Here is a 21,030-nt window from a genome sequence, read left to right as displayed (position 1 = left end):
TAGAGAGGGGAACGCAATATTTAAGATAGCTGTGGACCAAATCCATTGGGATAATGGGATCAGCAAAATAGTTTCTGATATGCTAGTCACTGATGACTCTGATAATCTGAATGTCATACACAACTGTTGATCAATAATAGAATAAAATATCTACCATACTATTTTATAAATATCTATCAAACCATTTTATAATTTTTATTTAATTATATTTTTTCCTTTTTCAAAAAGAAGTTTCTCCATGCCTGTGCTATTTTTTGTGCTTGTTGATTTATATTTCAGTGGGAGCATTTTTCTTTCAAATAATTTATCAGACCAATTTTCCTGCTTCTAAGAGGCCCTCTTGAATCAAATCACATGGATCGAGCAATGAGTAAGGAAAGAGTGATAACCTCAGAAGCAAGCACCCACCTTGCTACCACATTAAAGTGTTTACTTTTAAGATTAACGTAGTAAGATGAGCAAAAATGCATTTCTACATTCACATCATCATACATGGAAGGGTAGAAATAGAGTACTTTATATTGGTACTTATATTGGCTTTCTGAGGTTAAGAATCTTTGATGTTGGAAAGGCCGACAAGATTTAGTAGAATTTAGTAGGAGAACACAATAATTCCTTTGGTTTCCTCCTAATCTGTGTCTGCCCAACTTTTACTAAACTCCTTTGTAGACCTTTCCAAAACCAGAGATTGAAAAAGCCATCCAAGAATCCTATTGGGAATCTGATGCTACATTTTCTGATTCTATGCCTGAGTTTTTCTACTGATCTCAGAACAAGGAATCTGACCAATCTACTGGCTTGAGGTTGAATGCTAAAGGAATGAGTAAACTCATTCTTCCCAGTCAAACTTGACTTCTGATTTCTTTATGAATATGCCTAAGCAGTATTTTCCTCAACAATTCAGAAGTAGTTTGCCAATGCTTTCTTCTTTCATAACATTTTTTAGCTTTCTAATCCAGTTTACTGTCTTAGAATTTCTTGGATGTCTCCCACTCAAAGACTAACCGGTTTTTCAAGATTAGCCATAATAAATTAAGAGCTGCCATCAGGGATTATAACCTTGTAACCAATCATTTGTTTGATACATCTTAACAGTAATTGCCACTTGAGCTTTAATTATTTGACATATGCAAAATGTAGGCAGGTGGTCAGTCAGCAATTAACATGCCTGCTCTATACATCATTTTCGGTTTTATACAATGGTGTCAAATATAATTGATATAAGGGTTTAAAAAGTGTTTTTATTCACATTTATCATAATCAGAGTCCTTTCAGTGTTGTTACTCAAGCAACGTGAAACGTTTCTCTCAATTGAAGCTGTAAATGTTTCTCCCATTTTTTAAAAAGTACACATGGCCATTTTTCAGAGAAAGAGCTGGCACCAGTTTTAAAAATGCAATACTACATTTGAGTATAGTAAAAGCCTCTCTATTTCCTTCAGTTCTCTAATTATTCTTAAAAACAGGCAGATCTTTGGAGGAAATTCTAATCAATCTTTGTTTTAAAAATGAGCTGGCTATTCCATACTGTCCTATATTAATCTAATCGTTTTAAATCAAGATATTACTTAAACAATATTCATCATAGTACTGTCTATGGAGATTCTCAGCCATCCAGGTCATGGTTGTCCCAAAGGTGCTTTTTCAAGAGGCAACTGTACTTCCTTAGTTTTTCTTTGAAGACATTTCACTTCTCATCCAAGAAGCTTCTTCAACTCTGAAGAATGGATGAGGAATGAAATGTCTTCAAAGAAAAACCAGGGTTAGTCCAGTTGCCTCTTGAAAAAGCACCTTTGGGTCATCATAATACTCTTAACAATTCCTTACTTGAGGGTAAGGGGATTTTTTTTGAAATGAACAAATGTATATATCTTCCATATATATCACATACATACATACATACATACATACATACATACATACATATGTCTCTTTAGCCAGGTTCTACCTATGTAAACCAAGATGTTATGCAGCCCTAGTTCAGTGAACTCACAATTCACTAGTTTCTGGGCTTTTTTTTTCTTTTTCTTTTCTTCTGGCAGCCAGCAGACCCTTTGCTGCCCATTGGGAGACTAAGATAGATGGGCAGTAAAGGGTCTGCTGGCTGCCAGAAGAAAAGAAAAAGAAAAAAAAGCCCAGAAACTAATGAATTGTGAGTTCACTGAACTAGGGCTGCATAACATCTTGGTTTACATAAGTAGAACCTGGCTAAAGAGACATACACATAAAACCTATGAAAAAGAAAGAAAAACATATATATGTTTTCGTAGATTTTCACGGGTAGAGCCAAACCAAAGCCTGGGATGTGGCATCACAGCCATCTGCTCAGGACATTACATCAAAAAACTCAGGATATCACAACACTAGAACTCAGGATGTTAACACACAGCCCATTACCCAGGTCCTTAAAACACAAAAGACTAATGGGCACACATCAAGGACCTCACCCACACAGGATATTACGAAACAGTTGACTAATCTGCAAGCATCAACTCCATCAACTAATCAAGATGTTACAACACAGGCAACCAACCCGCTCACAGCAACAAAGCCAGCACCCCACACCTCCCCACCAGTATTTATAGAGAGACGGCAGCTCCGATCACGCTTTCCTCGCACACGCACGAAGCCAAAGACACCAGCCTGAAGATGATGAGTGAGACCTCGTCGAAACGTCGCCAAGATACTCTCAATCTTAATCATGTCATTGGATTTGTCTTTATAATAGTTAATGGAATCCTATGCAAATTAATGGAATCCTATGCAAATTAAAATTAAGCCTAAAATAGTTATTCATTCTGATAACTAATTCCAGACCAAAGAGATACAGAAATCTAGATGTATTTCTGGGGTTTTTTTGAGTAAAAATGGTACACTAATGAAAATAATAACAATGATTACACATGTTTGAAAATAAATGGAAAGAAGTTTAAAGGTTTGCCTTTAAGAGAGTCATCAATTAGATCCAAGCTAGCTGTTAATTCTTCTGACAGAGAGATGGAAAGCTTTGCTGTAGGTGTGCTGAGCCCTCTAGATAGGTATTGTTCTAGTATTTAGAAAAAGTAAAATAAAAAACAAAGCTCTTTTCATCCCTAAATATTAAATATTAAAAAGCCAAACATTCAGTGTTGTAGCAGACCAATACATCACCTGGTAACTTAGTTAAATGGAAAATTTCAAAAGAAAATGACTACTCCAGTCAGATCACAGAAAATGAGGTTCTACTCCAAATAGAAAAAGAAGTCTTTAACAGTGATTAAAACTGGATTCAATCTATTACCCATCATAATAAGATCTTAGAGATCCTCAGTTTGATATATGGATGAAGGCTAATAAAGCACTCATTTTTCTAGGAAGCAGTGTCTTAGCACTACAGAAAGAACCAGCAATCAAATCTTTTTGTGGATTCCTGACCAAACATTTACCTATTCCTACAGAATTGGAAGTTTCTGAAACAGATTTCCTAGACTGCCCGGCTTCTTTGAAATTTCAGAATGTAATCAATGGTTGTGGGAAAGAAGATAGTCACATGCTTTTCCCCATCTCAGCTTCCAGCTTCCCTCTGGAGTTCTCTGCCCCCCCCTCATTTGAAGCAGACATATTTTTTTTTCTCTCCAGAGGAAGAAGGAAAAGCTGGGTAATGGACTCTGTACATACTCAAGAACTATATTCCACTGGAGGAAATGTGTGTTGCGAATGCCTGCAATTTAGATCTGTAGCTCACAATGAACTCTCCCCAATAAATGAGAGTTTCTTATGCTATGCAGAGCTAAGAAGTGAAATAAAATAACCTTTTGAGCAGAGGATTTAGACAGGTGGTAAATGGGGCCAAGGCTCTCCAGATGACTTCCTGCTTCGTTGCTGGAGTAAGCATTCAGCTATTGCAGGGATGTCAGACTTGGGGGGAAAAGTTGTGATACATCACGTGATGACAATGTGTCATCACGAGTTTGGCAGCCCTGACTTATTGTGTGCACTCACAGCTCCCTACGGTGATTTGCAACCCTGCTGGGCATCCTGCAGATGAACAGGTCCCCAACCTGTTCATCTTATTGACCCCTTTATGAAGTTTTAGAACATTCTTCAACCCCCTAACATTTATTATATGAAGAAAATTTAACAGGCACTATTTAACTAATGGTACTACAAAGACTTCCAGCCATTTCTTGTTTCTTTGAATACAGATAGTCCTTGATTGATGACTCTAATCGAGCCTCCTAACAGTTGTAAAATGGGTCATCACATCCTGTTGTTTTTACTTTCTATGCGGTGGTCATTAAATGAATGAAATGATCATTAAATGAGTGCAGTGGTTGCAAAGGGAAAGCTGTGGTCATTAAGCAAATCCATTGTTTTCTATGGGGTGGTTTTTGCTGGAAACCAGAAGTAAATGCCAGTTTCTATGGCAGGAAAAACGATGTAAATTGTGTTCATGTGACCATGAACGTAAATGCGGGCTGGTTTCTCAGCACCCAAAATGCAATGATCAAACAGGTGGGCAGACTCAGAACTTCGAATCTGGGTTTTAAGTAGCTGTTCTCAGGATCCACCATAAATTTAGACGGTTGCTAAGTGAGGACTATCTATAGTCCCATTGAACATGGATGGGTGGGGGGGAAGAAACTGTGCTGCAGAAGTGATCTGAAGGAATAACATCTGGGATCCCATTGATAGGATGGATGGCGACATGCCAGCCGGAAGAGGAGGACAAGGAAAGGAATGAGAAGAGGAAGAGGAGGAGGAGGAGGAGGAGGAGGAGGAGGAGGAGTGGCCTGGGAGAGATGGAGGATGCAGCAACAGAAGCACCTTGTGAGAAAGGTCTTCTCTGTTCAGGCTGATCTTGCGTAGGAATCTGAGCTTCTGCGTTTCGAATGAATGGCTGGTTTCAACGCTGCTGAGTGAAAGGCATGCAAGTCCATTTCCCTCCACCCAAGTTAGGCGATTTCTTCTTTAGATTTCTACAGAGAGAAATTTAACACTTTGGCCCAGTAACAGCAAGTACACTGGAGGCTCTCTTAAAGAATTTACTGAGTATTTTGACCTCCATCATCATCGTGTTAAATTCATTTTACATCTAGAGACGAGTTAGTGAAATATGCATGGGCCACTGGATTAAAAAGAAACGGTGTTGTTCAATTCATATCCAATTGGCACTTTGCAATAATTGTGGAGAGTGTCTATACAACCCTTCAATGCGATTTGATGTTATTTTATTACCGTCCTATTATTCTCCTTGCTAAACAGGCAGGCAGGTGGTGACTGCAGGTTTTTTGCAAACGCTTACTGGGCAATATTCAATGTGGGATGTTTTATTTATTAGCATAAAGAGACACAATGGATTGTTGCTGATTAAAGGGATGATACGGCTGCCATAGTTGTCAAAAATATAGACTTAATTCAATAGAGAGGCGACAGTCCGTCTCCACGTTGATCTATGCTGAAGCCAACTGCATCTGAAAGCCGCATAAAGTCAGCATTGGCCTCTTAATTTTATGCTCCAGGGCATGATATAAAAAGGCTGAATTCTTACTAAGTGTCTGTAATTGCATGCTCCTAGCAATGAAAATACAAGCCAAATTTTTCAAAATTGGAAAGTGTTAATGCTTTTCTACTCTGGCCCGTGTCCAGAGTAAATAAACACACAAACCAAAGTGTTTTGTTTAAAAAGAAAAGAAATAGAGAAAAAAGGCCAGCTCCTGTCTGCATGATGGCAGTTTAAAGACACTTAAGTTTAACTACATATTATTCTTTGGTTAGGCCAAACCAGAAGTATATATAAAAATATCTACAAATACTCATGCAACCTATTTTTTTTTTTTTTGCTGAATTTGGACAATGGTGTAGAATTAAACTAGAGTAAAGATGGAAAAGAAGACAGAGAGCAAATCAAAACAAGTTTCATTATCCTCATTTGCAGGTGTCAATGATTAGCGGATCTAAAGCTGAAAAACGTCAAACAAAAAATTCATCTATGGCAGTGATGGCGAACCTTTTCAGCACTGAGGGCTGAAAAGGGAGCACTTTGTGGACAGGCTTGTCAGGGCCATGACCAGGAAGAGGAGCTGCCCAGGGGGCATGCGTGCACTGGATAAGGTACTTCCGGTTTCTGGTGCCAGCAAGCAAATATTCCGGTTATTGCTGTGCATGTACAAATGCCAATCAGCTGGCTGGCATGCATGGTCATGCTGGAAAATGGAAGACCAGCTCTTCTGGTTTCCAGCACTGCCGCACGCACAAAAGCCAGCTGATAATCGCTATCGCATGTGCGCCAGAAACCCGGAAGAGGAATGGGCGATGCCGCACATGCCAGGTGACATGGCTCCATGTGCCACCTTGGGCACGTGTGCCATAGATTCGCCATCACGGATATATGGTATATCAGGAGCAAATTGTTCCTGTTTCACTTACTGGGAACTCTTTACTGCAAATAAATTAACATATTAAACAGAAACACCCGAGGCAGAAATTGCCATCCAAATCTTCAGTACCAGGGCTGAACATGATAGAACTTCAAGAAAAAAAAAGACATTTGAGATTCATGGTGGAAACACAGTACAATTCCATAACACATCAGACTTTGATAGAAAAAGATGGGATCTGAATTAATAAACATAAATGCCTATGCAAATGTAAAAATTCAGCTTATTAACCAAAATATAGATTAAGCATAAAGCAAGCAGAAGTCAAGCACTTTAATAATAGCCATAATGAAAAATTGGTGGGAACATATAGTTGAAAATGAGCAGGTTAAAATATTGTAGGATTTCCAAATACTGATTGATAAAGTCTTGGCTCATAACACACCAGATATAACTGTAGTTGAAAATAAGAAAATGTGGATAATTGATGTGACTATATCAGGAGATAGTAGAATAGCCATATCAAAAAATCTTTAATAGAATAGAAAAAACTATTTACAAAATTTCCATCTGTCAATTGCAGAAAAAAAACCCCTGCTTGAATCTGAACATATATTACGTCAATACATTATGACATCCCAAGTTCTTGGGAAGAACTTGTTGCGTATGAAGCCCAACAACAGGTAAAGAAGTGGCAGCTGTGACTTCCCATTGTTGTGAATAAGTAATAATAGTAATGCAGCAACAGACAGCAAATGCAAAGAAGCTGATAAAAACAATGGACCACCTAGTTTAGCTGCTGCAAGAAGATCGCACAGAATGACTACAGACTACAATATAGCAAAGTAGCAACAATGGCACCTTGTAATATATGCAAAAAATACCACTTGCCTGCAAACAAGAAACTGGTGGGACAAAGTAATAGAAATATGAAGAAGCTAAAGTGCTCTAGGACTTTGGAATTCAAACAGACAAGCATTTGCCATCTAATACCCTAGGCTTAACAATTGTCGATAAGAAAGATAAAGTCTGGATAACAGACACTACAGTATCTGAAGAAAGTAGAAAGAGAAAGAACTGGAGAAAAATGAAAAGGTGTGTAAATAGAAATAGAACGGATGTGGCAAAAGAAGGCAAAGGAAGAATCAATAGTAATAGCACCTTGGGTGCAATGGTGCACCTGAACACCACTGGCATTGACAAAAACACCACCAGTCAATTGCAAAAGGCAACTTTACTTAGAACAGCTTACATCCTGTGATGATCACTTTAATACCATTAAACAGCACCATCTGCCTATCCCAGGACTTTGGGAAGGACTCGATAGATACAGTAGATAAAAATGCCAAATCCAGTTTAAACATCTGGCTGACTGTGCGACCAGCCATAATAATAATCTTTTACTTCATTAAAACAGTAAGCACTTTATGGTGCATTGATTTTCTTTCTTTTCTTTCTTTCTTTCTTTCTTTCTTTCTTTCTTTCTTTCTTTCTTTCTTTCTTTCTTTCTCTCTCCTTCCTTCCTTCCTTCCTTCCTTCCTTCCTTCCTTCCTTCCTTCCTTCCTTCCTTCCTTCCTCCTTAATGTCTCTCTTAAAATCTTTTAATCGAGGATGTGTTTTTGGTTTCCTTCACCTGAACTTACCATCCTCAACTTTTTGGAGAGCTGAAGGAATGCTGTTCTTTAGAAGACTTAAAAAAAGATCGGGCTTGGCAGTACTGTAGCCTCAATCAGTCATACATCTTGCTAATAAAGTGATATACAGCAATATTGCTATTCAACAGAGTCTCCAGCAGTTCATTTGGCTCAGTTAATCTTCTCCTGTCCAAATCTTGCAATTTTATTACATGTTGATGAGATGGCTGGTGGGCCAGACAGAAGAAGAAAAACAGGCTTCGGAGAGATCCTTGCAACCCCGTGAACTTTTTTTCAGGTATCTGGTCCCACATTAAAAATGAATAAACACCACAATAGCCAGTGCTTGAGCTTTGCTCTAAGTGTTACCACTGAGGGATCTTTATAATACATTGGAAAATGGCAAAATTGCTTTTTCCAATGGATTCTAATGAAAAATTAATACAGTAAGTAATAGGAATTTTTTTTTGCTCTACCTACTTTGTGAAGAAAAGCACGTCTCACTGTCATTTAACAAAGGATGCAATATTAATAGTTGAATTATGATTAAAGTTCCGGTTTCAATTGCTACTCTGTTTTGGGGTCTTTCAGAAAAAAAGGCCATTTATGAGTTTGAGTTAATGAAAAGGTTATAAATATTTCTTTTTATAGGTTATTTGGTCCCGCAAATAATGTTTTTTTTTAAAAAAACAACCCAAAGGAAATCTTGCCTAAGAGAGATGGCAAGGATTCTTCCTCGACCAAGCAGGTGAAGTTGTAGTGGTAGACTTTATCCCAGAGATTTAGCTATGCTTTATTATTATTTTAATTCACAGTCCATTAAGAAAAAATTTTCTGCAATTTTGCTGACGGGCTCCAATTGGATCCCATGCCCCAGTGACCAATCTAGATGGGAAACAATGCAGATATGGAAGTCTTTAGAAAATGATTTAGTAGCAAGCCCCTAGATGGTGGATTTATTAGGAGGCTAGTTTTCTTTTCAAACAAGGGTTGCAAATCTAGTTCCTGAGTAATCGTATATAAGTCTGTAGCTGTCAGTGAGAACTGGCTGACATAAATATTGATTCCCGATTATGTGGCTCTTTTGACTGTTTATTACTGTTTATTACTTCATGCAACTTAAACTCATCATCTTCACAAGAGGAAACTAGGTATTATGTCCCCCCCCCTTCCATGTGATCTTTTTCACTAATTCCATAGCTTTCTATCTGCAGGGGAAATTAGGGATAAAGAAGCATTCCACAAAATGTTCCCATTTATTAAGTGGTGGTGATATCCAGATGCAGCTAGAGCACCTCAGTCAGAGGCCTATTTTTGCAGGCCCATTCTCATTCACTTTTCCTCTATTGCCTCTGTTTGAATCAGAGTTGTTCTGCTCTATTCTTCAAGGAAGACAGCAGTAGAAATGTAATATTAATCATTTTGTACTCTTGATGGCTTCATTGGACAATGAATCAGTTATATTGGATTGGGAAAGATACTGCTCAAATGCTGTTAGCTCTGCCTCCATTACTGAGCTGGGATTTTAGTCCTTATTTAAAGAACTCTGCTGCACTGGGAATAATACCCTTGGAAGGTCACCATGTTTTATCCATCCCATTATTACTTTATATATTGCATTCTAGGAATTAATGTTGCAGATTATACTTCACAGTGGTGCTACTTTTTCTTTATTTATGTTTCATTAAAAAAAACACCGCACAAACAAACTGAACTGGGCTTTTAAGAATGCATAAATTATGCACTTGTTCTAAAAGTTTATAGAAGCGTTATGTTAATAGGTTGCTGATGGTGGAATATGGGGGGTGGGTGGGACATAGGGTACATGGTGGGATCATAGAAGATAGGAATTGTCCTCAAAATGTCTGGAGGGTACCAGCTTGGTACTCTAGCTATTTCTTTGAGTGTGTCTGGTGTTTCTCCTTTCACAGAGTTCATCCAGGTGATTGAAGTGCTATCCATCCATCTTTGAGCTAGCAGAAAAGTCAATGCTGCCATTAATATGCTACTCTGATCCCTATTTTACCACAGAAACAAGGCTGGCAAAGAGTACTGTCTTTATTTATTCATTGCAGGTGCTGCCTCTTTAAAGAAATATAGACTGTAATGAACTTGGCACGTAGGTATGTTGTAGCAATAAGTAACAATGAAATGGCCATTTAGTATTATCATTTCTGGTTTGAAAAAGAAGGCAATGTTTTGGTTTACAAAAACAACAACAAAAAATAAGCCCACAGCAAAAACTTGATTGATTCACAACAATGAAGTTATTTATTTGCGAGAGTGAAAAAGGAACGAAGCAATATTTTGATTAGAGATGAAATGTGCTGTCCTTTTGGAAATAAATTTTCATTTCTTGCTTATTTGAATTAATATTCAGTTTTACTACTGGTACCTGTGAAAACGCATAACTCACTAAATCATATTGATTATACATTTCAGGTTTGTAGATCAAGTATGATTTTTTTTCTCTGAGAAGATATTTGCATCCCTGAAAGATGTATGAATGGTAATAAGAAAATGCAGAGAGATATCTTGTTTTAAGCCTAATGACTATGCCTGAAATAATGGGACTGAATATAAAAGAGAAGGAGATGATGGAGATCGAAGGATTTGTATTAACTGTACTATTATTTCGAAAAATAATAGGTTGCTTAGGTATCTTGATTATGGTTATCTATAGCATTTGATTTTTCTTTTTATAAAGGCAACTATTTGCATGCAAAAGAAAAGATAAAACAAGATTTATCCCAAAGAGCCAATATAACAGTACAAATGTGACACTATTCTCTTCTAAAATAAATGCTTTACTCAGAGTAATATTTTTGCTTAATGTAATGCCAATTTAAATACTTAATGTCATCTTGGTGAAAGTACAGGTTTAGATTATGAAATTTATGTTGGAGAGTTTTTAAAAATTGATTTGTTTTCTACAAAGAAAAAGGAAGGGAGGGAGGGAGGGAGGGAGGAAGGAAGGAAGGAAGGAAAGAAAGGAGAAAGGGAGGGGAGATGAAAAACAAGGCCTGCCCCCAAATATGTTAAATTACCCAAGGCATCATAGTAAGTGATATTCCAACCTCTGCCCCACCCAGATCAAGGTGCATGGTGTCCAAATTATGCTGGAACTGGAGGCAGAAAATCCCACAAGTACTTCTCCCCAAATATAATTAGAATAAAATGAATGGTGTGAAGGAATTACTGCTGTTAGCTGGATCAGAGTTATTTTCAGTTGCTTTTAATTCAAATTAATTGTGTGATGCCCCAAATTATCCTGTCATTGTTTAGCATTTAGTTTAATTTTGAGGGGAGAAGGAGGAGGAAGAGGGTAGCCCAACTAAAAGAAAATGTCAGTTTAGCCAAGCTTCTTAATATAGGATTGATAGGATTATTCCCTATTCTGTTTTTCCCTTTTCTTATATCCTGACAGCAGATCTGAAACTCAACAAGAAAGAGAAAAAAAATATTTACATTTCTACCACGAGAGTAGCAAAGTAGGAAAGAGAGGAGTAGCCTTAGAAACAGAGATGCCTTGCATGATCCTGTCCTTCTAGTGTATCATATAGACAAGCAGGGTTAGTCCTAATAGTAGTTACCAACAGTAATAGTAGGGGGCTGAGTGATTAAGAGGCACAGAGAAAGCACTATCTTGTGTAAGTCCCCTCCCTCAAACCTGTCAGCTGGTATGTAAACAGTTATTAAATAAGGGCTCACTCTTTTTCAGAAGAGTGCTAAACAGGTCTCACTTTTTTTCCTCATTTCGCCTGCCACCACTCCCTGCCCAGGTATCTTGGAAAGGTGAAAGTGGGAGTAAATGTTCCAATGTTTATCTATTCATCTGACAAAACCACTGACAATAATGGAAACTGTATGATTGGCAAGTGGATTCCCCACCAATTAGTGATCCTGGAAAGTTGTGGAGATGGCAGAATATCTGCATAGGAAAGGATGACTCTCTCCTCTGGCTACCAGCCAGGACAGTGGCCAATGGGATTAGATTGGATAGCAAATCTGTGCTTTTCAATTTTTCTGCTAGTTTATGGATTTAAGGAGAGTGTTTTCTATGCAACTTGGAAATAATCCTTAGAACAGAAGGCTGATTTTGAATTGTTTGTCTAGATACAAAGTTCTTTTAGAATTTTAATTAGTGCTTTTACTACAAAATGTTAAGTTAACACACCTTGAGAAAATCAAAAAGAATTGAAAAAAAATCATGAGAAAAATTGGTGAAAAACACTTGATATGCATCTTTGCCACTCATCACTGAAAACACAGTGCAATATGATATGTTAAGATTAAGGTCATTTACTGTTCTATTTCCCAATAATAGAATATTTGACGTCAATGGTTTTGGAGATTCAAAGTCTTTGAAGAGCCTTTGTCCTTTTTCGAGATTCCTTCCCCTTTCTTTTTTGAATCAAAGAAGCAGGATTCTAGGTAAATTATATTTACCAGGGAAAGTAGTCTAGTTACATGATGCTTTATTCCTTATTCTATTTTCCTCTTTTCTTATCCCACAGCAGTAATTTTCAAGTTCAAAGAGAAAAAGGAATCATGATTAAATTTCTACTATGACAGTAGCAGACTAGGAGAGCAACTCTAAGACAGAATTTGAGATAATACATGCTTTGTACTATTGGGTCTAATTATCTGTATTTGCTTCAATGGTATTTATTGTTGCAATGGAATATATTTTTAAAAAGTTTGTCTATTTTAAAAAATTAGTATTTTTTTTCACAATCAACTCATATTCTTGCTTTAAGTTAAACATGAAGGTACATTTGAAGTGTTTTGTGTTTTAAAAGCTGTGCGGTATGGCTGCTATTTAAATCATGCTAGCTTCACTAGCGCCACCTGCTGTAATCCCAATTCAACAGAATTTCAGTAGAACACAGGAGGGATGGCAAAAGTATAGATGTATTCCATAGAAATGAAAGAAAAATATTTTAAGGGTGCTCTAAATCAGTAGGCTGGATTCGAAGACCAGTCTTCTGCATCTTGGTGCCCTAATGATATGGTAGATTACAACCCACACCCCCCCCCATAATATTCAGTCAGAGAAAGGGCTCCTTTACAATAAGGACAAAATGACATAAAACGTGTTGATATATGAATGTTTCATTGGGTTTTTTTTCCCTCCAGCTTTTTCCCTCTTTATTTTAAGTCAGTAATGAAAAACCTATGACATGTGTGTCAAAGGTGAAACACCATATTTTGTGTGATATGCCACGTTCACCAACACCTAACAACAATTATTCTCGAAAGCACGTTATTTTCTTGCATGGGTTTTGGAAACTGTGGAGGCCGCATGACAATGGGGTGTGTCCTCACATGTCCTCTGGACCAGTGGTGAAATGTAAAATTTGTTACTACCGGTTCTGGGGCGTGGCTTGGGGGGGGGCGTGTAATGTGACTGGGTGGGCTTTTTTTTTTTAACTTTTAAAAGCATTTTTTCTACAACTTTGAGGTTGCAGAAAAAAATGCTTTTAGAAGCCTCTGACGATCAGGCAACTCAGCTGGGATTGCCAGAGGCTTTTAAAGGCATTTTTTTCTATAACCTCTTCGGCTGAAGAGGTTGTAGAAAGCCGCCATCGCTACTGGATTGGGTGATCCAGTCCGAACCGGGAGCATTTCACCCCTGCTCTGGACACTCCGAAAGTTGTGTGGAAATGGGACATGCTTTTGGATACGTTTTTGGGAGGCTGTGGAGGGTCAGGAAGAGCATTCAGAAACAGCAACTGAAGGTAAGCAATGCATGGCAGATCCTGGGGATTACACGCATGATTAGACTGTGTTCATTTTAAATAAATGAATATGTAAAGAATTGTTTCTTGTGTGTGTGAGAGAGAGAGAGAGAGAGGGAGGGAGGGAGGGAGGGGGAGGGGGGGAGAGAGAGGGGGGGTTAGGTATTTTCCAAATTTGTAACACGCCAAGATCAAAGTAGACAGTCTTTATTTTTTTAACTTTCATTTCAAAAATTTTATTACACTTTTCATTTGAAAAAACATACTTGACATATGAGAAAATGGACAATGTTTGTCAGGCTCTCATTTGCATCCTAGGATGGGATACTTTTCCTACAATTTGCAGTCCTTTCATATCCAAGAGCCTCTCAGGGGGGCAAGGATGGCCTAATATTGCTGCTGTTCTTCAAGCGTTAATGTGACCATTGCGCTTCCATTCCAGATCCCTTTCTGTTCAGGTCATTTTACTGTCTCCATTATGGATTCTGAGGTTCTTCATAACTTCTGTATACAGAGCACCAGATTGCATTACATTGTTTGGAAAAGGGGGCCACAAGGACTCAGCCTAGAAGTATGATATTCACAGTACTTCTACAGTTCATTGCAGTCAAACTATCAGCCTGAGATGAGGGACCAAAGGGCTGTGGCACTGTTGCTGGATATATTGGTTCTTCAGTGGAGCCAATGCTCCTCTACATTGTGCTTTTAGATTTTGCAAGGCGGCTGCTGTCATTTTCAACTCCTCCTCCTCCAAAAGAGTTGGCTCATGAGAAGTCATTAGGAGCATGGCAGTGGCGAAATCCAAATTTTTCTACTACCGGTTCTGTGGGTGTGGCTTGGTGGGCATGGCTTGGTGGGCGTGACAGGGGAAGGATACTGCAAAATCCCCATTCCCTCCCCACTCTGGGGCCAGCCAGAGGTGGCATTTGCCGGTTCTCCAAACTACTCAAAATTTCCGCTACTGATTCTCCAGAACCTGTCAGAACCTGCTGGATTTCACTCCTGGAGCATGGCCTTTTCTGGTGTACTACTTCATCCAAAAGGAGGGCTTTATATCTGCGCTCCAGGAATGACATTCTGGATTCTATATTGCCTCCAAATTGGAGCTGCAGAAAACCTGCTTCGTGAACCCTTTGTTCTTACTAGCTATTTCTTGAAAAGATTCCTCTAGGCTGGAATAAAGACTGGAACAAAGACTGGAACCTGATATAAAGTCAGATAGCATGAATTATTCCGAGGTGGACTCACAGCCACAACCTGCACTAGAAAGTGGAGCTCATTCTAGGCACTGGCCTTCCCCTTCATGATATCCAGATCATCACCTCAACAAAGCCTTAAAATAGAAAAGCAGTAAAAGATCTAAGACGTAATGATTTATGACTCTTAATTTTGTTTCTTTCCAAGAACCCTTTCTAAGGTGGGGGATATACTTTATATAGGTAGTCCTCAATTTATGACCATAACTGAGCCCAAAATTTATGTTGTTAAGTAAGAATATGTTAAGTGAGTTTTGCCCCATTTTACAACATTTTTGCCACAGTTGTTAAGTGAATCACTGCAATTGATAAGTTAATAACCTGGTTGTTAAGTGAATCTGGCTTCCCTATTGACTTTGCTTGTTGGAAGGTTGCACAAAGTGATCACATGACCTTGGGATGCTGCAACTGTCATAAGTATGAACCAGTTTCCAAGCATCTGAATTTTGATCACATGATCATAGGGATGCTGCAAAGATTGAAACTGGAAAAACGTTCATACGTCACTTTTTTGTAACTGAACAGTCTTTGTAACTGAACAGTCGTTAAATAAACTGTTATAAGTCGAGGACTACCTGTATTTGTTAGACTTGACAGGCTTAAGGAATTTATATAAATTATTTATTTAGATATAAGTATAAATACTTATTTTGTGTGCAGTGATGAAGAAGATAAGGACGAAAATGATGATGATGAAACTAAAAATTTCAGTGAACCCAGTTAGGAATAGCCATTTGTCTCATCTCTTTCCAGAAAATGTGTTTTCTTTTTCTCTGTTTCATACCTTCTCACATTATATTGTTTATTGAGTAATAAGGCACTGTTCTGAACACTGATCAGCATATACTTCTTGGATGTCAATGTTGATACCATTCAGTGGGCACAGTGGGCAATTTGTTTTCTCTATTCCCTACACACTTTACTTTCTGTGAAGGAAAACAGCACCTGGCTGCACTTAAAGAGGTAAAAAAAAGTCTGGACTGGAAGGACATTTTGTGAATTATAATATAGAAAGAAGGTGTTTCTCTAATTTGGTCTTAAAGATTTATTTTAAAGATCAGATAGGAGAAACACCTTCCTATTTCTATTACAGGTTGAAAAGTGAGAAAAGATGGCAATTGGGCTGTTTCAGATCGCATTGGTTAAAGAAATGTTTGGAATAAATTTGAAGAATCTGCTTTCTAGTTAAAAAGGCTAAATTAAAATTTTCCTGCCTTTGGCTCAATTAATAGTTTATTGTATGTTGTTTCTGGAGGCAGCATCAGTAGGTGGAGCTGCAGCTTAAAATAACAGTCTGAAGACAAGATAAATAAAAATAGTTCTAAAGCAGTAGTTTACATATCATATTATAAATAGATGGTGGAAATAAGGAAATATTCAGTCAGACCTGGCTTCCATTTTGAATACACAACTCTTACAGGTAAGTTACTTTTGCTTTATTTATTTGTAAAATTTATTGACCACCCATCTTATCACAGGATAATGACAATTCTGGTTGGCTGCAACATTTTTTAAGACAGCTTTGTATGCTATACAAATAAATTAATATATGCTCTGTAAACCAATTTGCTCAAGCAGGCTACATTAGAACTAAACTGATTTATAGCCTTGCCCTCTCTTCCCTTTGAGGCAGAAATGACTTAAAAACATGATGACAAATTAATTTTGCTAGATGAATATATAAATATATAAATACTTTTGTTTTGTAAAAGGAAGAAAAAATGGCTTCAGTTTTTTATTTGCCTGGCTATGGTGTAAAAATGAGAATTCTGACAAATAACTGCTTGCAGGGTCTGTGAAACCTGATTTCCTTCTGGTTGGTCCATGTTTAACTCAGGGAATTTGCTTGGATTCAGCACTATTTATGACAGCAGAGTGGCATGTTGAGAATTGTCTTTTTTGCTTGCTTTTTTTCCTACCTTTAAGACTGCAATTATATACTCACTTATTTGAGGCTAAGTCCTTTTGAACTCAATAGTAAGTGGAGATGCATAGGACTACGTTAATATATATTTTCAATGCTCCATCAAATTTATTTTAATTATCTGATATCTGAAAGCCTAAAATTCATTTAATTCAGCATTCAGTGTAGTAATTAAAGTGCTGGCCTAGAGACCAGGAGACTACGAGTTGTAGTCCGGTCTTAGCTATGAAACCTGAATGACTTGGGCCAGTCAGTCTCTCTCAGCCCAACTCACTTTTTAAAATATATATATATATATTTGTCAAGAACATATTAGGTAATAAGCACAAACATAGATTGGATACATAAAATAGATACAAATAGAGGAAACATTAGGACAGGGACGGTAAGCACCCTGGTGCTGTTATGCATGCCCCTTACAGACCTCTTAGGAATGGGGTGAGGTCAACAGTAGATTCTTAGGTTAAAATTTGGGGGGGTTTGGGGATGAAATCACAGTCAGGTAGTGCATTCCAGGCATTGACCACTCTGCTGCTGAAGTTGTATTTTCTGCAATAGAGTTTGGAGCGGTTCACTTGTATCTATTGTGTGCTCGTGTATTGTTGCGGTTGAAGCGTAAGCAGTCATTTACAGGTAGGAAGTTGTAGCAGATAATTTTATGAGCTACTCTTAGGTCATATTGAAGGCGGCGTAGTTCTAAGTTTTTTAAGCCCAGAATTTAAAGTCTGGTGGCATAAGGTATTTTGTTGCGAACAGAGGAGTGGAGGACTCTTTTTCACAGGTTTGTTGTTGTAGGTAAAATAGGAGGGACAATTACGTATGCTCACTCTCTTGAGTTACTTATAAAGTAATACAGACAGTCCTCAATTTATGACCAACTGTTTAGCGGACCTACTGGGGGACTATTCACAACCTGGATTCTAAGTTCTGATGGTTGGACCCTCTCAGTTACATGACTGAACTTTAGATGTTTTGCAGTCAGGCTGCACATATGGCCATTTTCATTGTCCTGCAGTCATGTGATGGTGGTTTACAATGGTTTTACCGAAAACCAGCATTTGCTTATTTTTCAGCAAAACTGCCACCCATAGCAAACCACCATTCTCTTAAAATAATCATCACAAAAAAGGTTTGTAAAATCTGGAGTTTTATGACTCTCGTGATTTGTCTGTGATGGGCAGACTCCATTACAGTCCTAAATCGAGGACTACCTATAAAGATGGGATAAAAATCAAATAAAATAAAAATCACACTCTGGACTTGATTTTTATCTCTGATCAGTGGCTGAATGATCTAAGAATAGGGGATATAGACATCAAGCCCTTGTCATGGTCTGATCATTCTCTCCTTCACATGGACTTTCAAGTCACTTCCACCCACCGCAGGGAGACGGAACCAACCAAATGGTTCCGTCCCAGGCGCCTGATGGACCCCGAAAGGTTCCTGATGGAGCTTGGGCCATTTCCTGAGACTCTGGCTCACGACTCGACTGAGGACCTGGTGGTCGCCTGGGACAGGGCGGCTACTGGGGCCTTGGACCGCGTCGTGCCTTTGCGGCCTCTGACCCGATGCCGATCTCGTCTAGCTCCTTGGTTTTCCGAGGAGCTGAGAGAGATGAAGCGTCGGAAAAGACGCCTGGAGAGTGATTGGAGGACAAGCCGATCTGAATCTGACCGAACACAGGTGAGATCTTATATTAAGATCTACCTAGTGGTGATAAGAGCGGCGAAGTCTAGCTACTTCTCCGCTCTTATTGCATCTGCAGAGAACCGCCCAGCTGCGCTGTTTAGGGTGACCCGCTCCCTACTTCAGGTGGGGGTACGGGAAGATCCCTTAAAGGGTCGAGCTGAGGATTTTGTACAATTCCTGCATGATAAAGTCGCTCAGATTCGGGAAGGCCTGGACTCCGATTGGGTAGATCCAGGGGAGGAGACGGGGGCAGGTCTTGAGAGCGTTATCTGGGAAGAGTTTGACTCTGTGGCTCCTGAGGACGTGGACAGGATTCTGGGCAAGCTTAACGCTGCCACATGTTTATTGGACCCGTGTCCCTCCTGGTTGGTACTGGCCTCCCGGGAGGTTACACGAGGCTGGCTCCAGGGGATTATAAATGCTTCCCTGAGTGAGGGTGTCTTTCCCGCCACCTTGAAAGAGGCGGTTGTGAAGCCCCTCCTCAAGAAGCCTTCCCTGGACCCGGCTATATTATCAAATTATCATCCAGTCTCCAATCTTCGCTTTGTTGCGAAGGTTGTTGAGAGTGTGGTGGCGCGACAACTACCCCGATACCTGGATGAAGTTGTCTATCTGGATCCGTTCCAGTCAGGCTTCAGGTCACGATACAGCACAGAAACGGCATTGGTCGCATTGGTGGATGATCTCTGGAGGGCTCGGGACAGAGGTTGCTCCTCTATCCTGGTCCTATTAGATCTCTCAGCGGCTTTTGATACCATCGACCATGGTATCTTACTGCACCGGCTGGAGGGGTTAGGAATAGGGGGCACTGTTCTTCGGTGGTTCTCCTCCTTCCTCTCTGACCGTTCGCAGTTTGTGTTGGCAGGGGGGCAGAGGTCGACCTCGAGGCACCTTATTTGTGGGGTGCCGCAAGGGTCAGTCCTCTCACCCCTTCTGTTCAACATTTATGTAAAACCGCTAGGTGAGATCATCCGTGGTTTTGGGGTGAGTGTTCATCAGTATGCTGATGACACACAGCTATACATCTCCACCCCAGACCACCCCAATGATGCCCTTGCTGTGATGTCCCGTTGCCTGGAGGCCGTGCGGATCTGGATGGGGAGAAACAAGCTCAGACTCAACCCCTCCAAGACCGAGTGGCTGTGGCTTCCGGCGTCCCGGTATAGTCAGCTGGTACCATCACTGACAATAGGGGATGAGATCTTGCTCCCCACAGAGAGGGCCCGCAACTTGGGTGTCCTCCTGGATTCACGGTTATCTTTAGAAGATCATTTGACGGCCGTGGCCAGGGGTGCCTTTTATCAGGTTCGCCTGATCCGCCAGTTGCGTCCCTTTCTGGATCGGGACGCCTTGCGCACGGTCACTCATGCCCTAGTTACCTCCCGTATGGACTACTGTAATGCTCTCTACATGGGGCTCCCCTTGAAAAGCACCCGGAGGCTCCAACTGGTCCAGAACGTAGCCGCGCGGGTGATTATGGGCGCAGTTCATTACGCCCATGTAACACCTCTCCTACGCGAGCTGCACTGGCTCCCGGTGGTCTTCCGGGTGCGATTCAAGGTGTTAGTTATCACCTTTAAAGCGCTCCATGGCTTAGGACCTGGGTACCTACGAGACCGTCTTTTGCCACCAATAGCCTCCCACCGACCAGTTCGTTCTCACAGGGAGGGACTACTCAGGGTACCGTCAGTCAAATTATGTCGACTGGCGACTCCCAGGGGGAGGGCCTTCTCTGTGGGGGCTCCAACCCTTTGGAATGAACTGCCCCCGGAGATACGGAATATCCCTGATCTCCGTGCTTTCCGCCGTGCCCTCAAGACCCTGATGTTCCAACAGGCAGGGCTAAACATACAAACATGCAAATGATTTTTTAAATGTTATCTAATTCTGGGTTTTATTTAATTGACCAAACTAAGTAACAATTTTAATTAGCAATTTTATGATGTTTGTGTGTCTATATTTTTCTTGACTGTACACCGCCTTGAGTCCTACGGGAGAAAGGCGGTATAGAAATATAATAAATAAATAAATAATAAATAAAATAAATAAAATTTATGTAAGATTGTGACAATCACATCTAGAATAACTTTCATAGGTTTAAAACAGTGTTTCTTATGGACGATGCCAAAACAGATTTTGCTTTATAGATTATATTTACTGCCACTACTGCTTTTCACTATTGCTTCATGGATTTGAATATTGTATTAATTTTCAACACAGTGTTTCAAATAATCTTGATTTTTGAGGACCACTGAAAGGGTCTTCGGGGCGGCTCCTAAAAACACATTTTAAAAAGCAGTGGCCTAAATCCTGAACCTGGAACAAATAAGGCGAGACCAGAAATGCAAATAACTTTTGAGATTGATGTATTTATGACCCAAAAGCACAGAGACAGACAAGACAAGGCAATTTTCTGCACAGGGGAGAT

The sequence above is a fragment of the Pituophis catenifer genome, unplaced genomic scaffold (assembly GCF_029215685.1).
Source record: "Pituophis catenifer annectens isolate HBS135680 unplaced genomic scaffold, rPitCat1.0.hap2 SCAF_1, whole genome shotgun sequence".
Taxonomy (NCBI): Eukaryota; Metazoa; Chordata; class Lepidosauria; order Squamata; family Colubridae; genus Pituophis; species Pituophis catenifer.
This window is presented reverse-complemented; position numbering follows the sequence as displayed.